Consider the following 4,761-nt stretch of genomic DNA (forward strand, 5'->3'; position numbering starts at 1 on the left):
ATAGTTAGAAGAAAAAAGAGTGGTACATTTCCTGATCACATATTAATTGCTAAGCATTATGTTAAGCAATGATCTGTGATATTTAATCCTCATACAGATTCTCTAAGTCCTTTTATATTTTCCCAATATATAGAATAAGAAGACTGAGCTTCAGAAAAGCAAAGCAACTTGCCTCGGGTCATACAATTAGTAGCAATAAAGCCAGGTTTCATAATGAAGAGTAATCTGACTAAATAGTCTGAGCTTTAATCAGAGTAGAGTACTTCAGTAAATAGTGACAGAGAGAAAGAGAATGGGAGGAGAGAGGAAGGAAGAGGCAGAGCAGAATGGAGGAAGGAGAAGGTGAGAGCAAACACTGGAGTCTCCGCTTACATTTAACTCTTCCCTAGCAACTAGTTCTTAAATTTGGCCACACGCTGGAATCATTTGACGAACCTAAAAACCAATACTGATTCCTGGTCCACCCTCAGAGAGACCAGATTAATTGGTTTGGTCAAAGCCTGGCATCGGGATGGGGCAGTGAGAGCTGTCAGTGGATTCTAGCAAGCAGCCAATGTCAAGCCCCTGCCTTAGCAGGAGCACACTTCCCTGCCCTGCAAGGTGGCCAGGAACACTTTTCGTCAATGCACATGAATGCTTCCTATGGCCTCCAGCAGCTTCTCCAAATGGCTCCTGCTGCAGGTGCACTGGGCTCTGCACAGAGGAGCATCTGCAGAGATTACGGGTTCAAGCATAACCTGGAGGTGAGTCCAGGAAATGGATTTTATTACAGTCCAAATGACAAAACCTTCTGTGCCAGCTCACATGTGGACAGTGTTCCCCCTTAGTTCCTTCTGGTGAGTGTCCTCCTCACCACCGTGACAGGGCGCCTTGTGTCTGGGATTTCCTTGGTGATGACTTTTCCAGCTTGTCCCAGGCTGGGCTCTGATCTGACTGAAGGCCTGGCTCATCTGTATTCAGCAGCTTTCATGGACTGGGTCCTAGGATGCCTCACTGAGTTGGGCAAACCCTGGTTGGAGCTTGCTTCTAGGAGGGAAAGAGGTGCATCAACCTCTTGGTGAGGTGTCCAAGTCACCATGGAATGCTGAGATGACTTGGGCTTTCTTGCCAAATGATGTAGTGTTTCCTTTGATTCAGTGAGGAAAGGGGACTTTTTATGTGAGGCCCGGAATATTCCTCAGGTTCATTGCCAAGCCTGGAGCTGGAAGCTCATGGGCTGTACAATTCCTCCACTTTGCACTCCACAGAGAACCGGGCAGGCATCTGTTCTCTGTCCCTTGGCTGCCACAAGACTCATAAGCACGTGGGGATCTGTCCTTCGCAAAAAGAAACAAAAAATAATCAAACAAAACAGCCATTTGCCACGCTTGGCCCAGCCATCAATTCAAAATGTTCTTGAGGCTTATAATAAAAGCTGTTATTTTCTGCCTGGGTCTTGTGCCCCAGATCTTGTGCTTAAGTACTTCATGTTATTAACTCCTATAATCCTCACTTGCTCTTCAATCAGCAGATAGTATTGTGCCCATTTTATAGAAAAGTAATCTACGGCACAGAAAGGTGAATCAAATACTCTGGTCGGAGAGCCGGTGAACAGCTTCAAGAGATTCTGACCTCTTTATGTGCTCAAAGACCTTGTTACATAGTCTCAGTCACAGGCTAGACAGTGTTTAAGGTAGCTTTGAATTTCTGACTCCTTACAGTAAGATGCCTAGAAGACCCACAACAGCACTCGCAGGATGAATGGATGAATGAAGCCATTCTATTATTCTAAAGTCAGTTCTTCATTTGTTGAATACAGGCTGTAAGGCCAAGAAAAATAATTATGGGAACCATAAAGCTTTCAAGACCTTGGGGGCACCCCACACAAGCAAATCTTCCTAATATTAACCATCACACTCAGAAAATCATGTCCAAAGGATAAGATTTCTCAATATAGCTGTTTAAAATTTGTCCATTTACTTTCATTGATTAATCACATACCCCCACACAAATAACAATTTGCAAACATCTAATAACAACTGTGTGGAAAGTTTTCCGGTTCATAGAGGAATAGAGTGAGAGATTAAATTTCAGGACATTCTTTTTACCCTTGTAAGTCAGGGCTTATGGAAATTAGAGAATTTAGAAACAGAACAATTCTGAGGCTCTCTGTGAAATGGCTTGCATTAGGGACGCAGGAACTCAGAGGCATTTAGAAGTTACAAAAGTCACAGAGGTCAAGTAGAAAGGTTGCAAAGCAGAGGGGAGCTTGGGCGTGGTTTCAGCCACGCTTAGACCTCTCCCTGCCGCGACTGGGCTCCTGAAGGGACGGAGCGTAGACCCTGAGCATGGCCAGTCGGCCGTGCCTGCAGCCAGGCTGGCAGGCTACAAGGAGTGATGGATGGCTCTTTTGCTTTTCCCATTTATTTGTCTTGTTTCTTTTCTTCCTCTAACAGAGCTGATAAGGGAGGGTCTGCCTGAGAATCCTGTATCTCCTCTTTTCCTCCTTTGACGAGTGAAATAAAGTTTCCACTACTCCAGCGGCTTCCAAGGGTAAGCATGAATCATTTAGCACCAAAATCAGGCCTTGAAGGGAGCTGGGTAGAGATGCCTCTTGTTGGCAGAATGCTTTTCTCTAGTCTCTTGGTCCAGTGGGAAAATCATCTGTTCAGGTGGTACTGTCATCAGAGCCCACTGGGCTTTTGCTCTTGATGTTGACAGGGAGGGCATCAACTTGGAAGTTGACGGAAACTTCTCTTCACAGGCAGCATACTGTGGTGGAACCACCGTGGGTCATGGGACAGACAGGAATGAAACCAGGCTGACTGTTACCATATTGAATGGATGTAATACTGGCTAGGTTCTCTTCTCTGAACCTCTCTTTCTGTATCTATAAATCTGAGATCAGAGCAGGAACTAGCACGTGAACAGTGAGGTGCCTGGAATGTAACACAAGAAGGCTTTATGCATGATCCTGGAAGTAACTCCCTAACACAATGCATCCAGAAAGGCTCGCTCTTCTGAAGACTTTTATTCCCTACCTGAGCGATATGGTTGAGGTAACAACTTCTAAATCTTATGAAGCATTTACTCAGTGCCCGTCAATATTTATAGAGCTTTGCATAACAGCCTTAGGACATAGGCTTTATTATTATCTCCACTTTGATAAATCAGAAAACTGAAGAGCTATTAACCATGCAGAATTTTGCCAGAGGTAGAGACAAGATTTCCCCTCAGCATTCTAAGGTAGGGTGGACTCTTAAATATATTCTCAGAGGCGATCCTATCGGCAGTTGTCATTCAGGTATGAACTCAGTAGTTACCCTCCCTCTTCCTGGGAAGCAGCCAGAATTCTGCCTGGGACCTTAAAGGGCATGTGACCACCTCAACAAGTCCTAGAGATGATGGATATGTTTACAGCACTGCCAATGGAGTCATATTAAGTTATCTAGCTCTGCCAAGCGTCATTCGTAGCAAGACCTGCCCATAACAAAGCATGGTGGATTGCTTCTTTGGCCTAGAGAATAACCTAACCTCTGACTCAAGATGGAGGCAGTTTTGTTTTGTTTTTTTTTCCCTGAGAAGGTGCTAAACGGCTGCCTCCACTCAGCAGAAATGCCCACCAAGGAGGTGTGAAATGCCAAAAAATGCATTATGTTCTCACAGTCTGTGAGAACAAACTACTCAATATGTTATGCACTTAATTCCTCTGGTTGAGTTTCCAGGAATTGGAGTGTCATTATGCAGTCTAATTTTTAAATCCTGAGCTCTAGTATAAGAAAGAAATATCCATTTCCCCTTCTTCTTAGGCTTTTTTCCCTGTTTTGTTCCGCAGGCATTTCCATGTCATGTTTGAGCTCCCCCAGAAGAACTCCATTGCAACCCCAGTGCCTGAATATCCTGATAGTCAAGGGGCTTTAAGAACGAGAGCTTTTGCGGCCATGGCTATCTTCAAACAAAATGTCTTTATTTCCACAGAGAAACACAATATGTCTAGGCAAGGTAGTCTTATATTAACTTTTAGGGAGGAGATCAGTAAACTTGCAAATGCATTGTGTCATGGCTCTCCAGGCTTACACTCTGTGATGACAGGGTTGTGTGAGCTAACCTCCTCCCTATATCTGAAATGGTTTAAAGGAAGAAAAATCTGTTTTGGATCCCGATTTCAGAGGTTTTAGTTCAAGTGTGGCTGAATTCATGGCTTTGGCCGGAGGCAAAGCAGAAACATGGTAATTTGGCAATTGCCTGTGGCGGTCGCCTGTGGTAGAGCCTGCTAACCTCACGACAGACAGGAAGCAGAGAGGGAGAAAGACAAGAAGGGCTGGGGCAAGTTATGACCCCCAAAGACATCCCCACCCCCCAAGTCATCTACTTCCTCCAGCTAGGCCCTACCTCTTAAAGTTTCCAGCGCTTCCTAAAATAGTTCCAGCAGCCGGGGATGTTTAACACATGTTAACACAAGTGTTTAATACATGAGCCTGCAGAGAACAGTTCATATTCTACTTGTCAGATGTTGGGCCTGGGCAGCGTATAAGGACCTGTAGCCCATCCTGACTCATCTCTTCCTCTCCTTCCTCCCTCACTGTCTTTTTTCCAGCCCAGAGATGAAGTCAGTCCATATAGGATGGACATGACCTACTAGCCCATGGTTCTTTTACACACTAACCCTTTTTTTCCTGCCTTCCCAAGCAGGTACGGGTGAGTATTGTGGGGGGGGCATCAATAATAAGTAACAAGAGAGCTGAAGGAGGTGCAGCCCATGTGCTTCTTTACCCTTCGGCT

This window comes from Nannospalax galili, unplaced genomic scaffold (assembly GCF_000622305.1).
Source record: "Nannospalax galili isolate Female #2095 unplaced genomic scaffold, S.galili_v1.0 scaffold1416, whole genome shotgun sequence".
NCBI classification, from domain to species: domain Eukaryota; kingdom Metazoa; phylum Chordata; class Mammalia; order Rodentia; family Spalacidae; genus Nannospalax; species Nannospalax galili.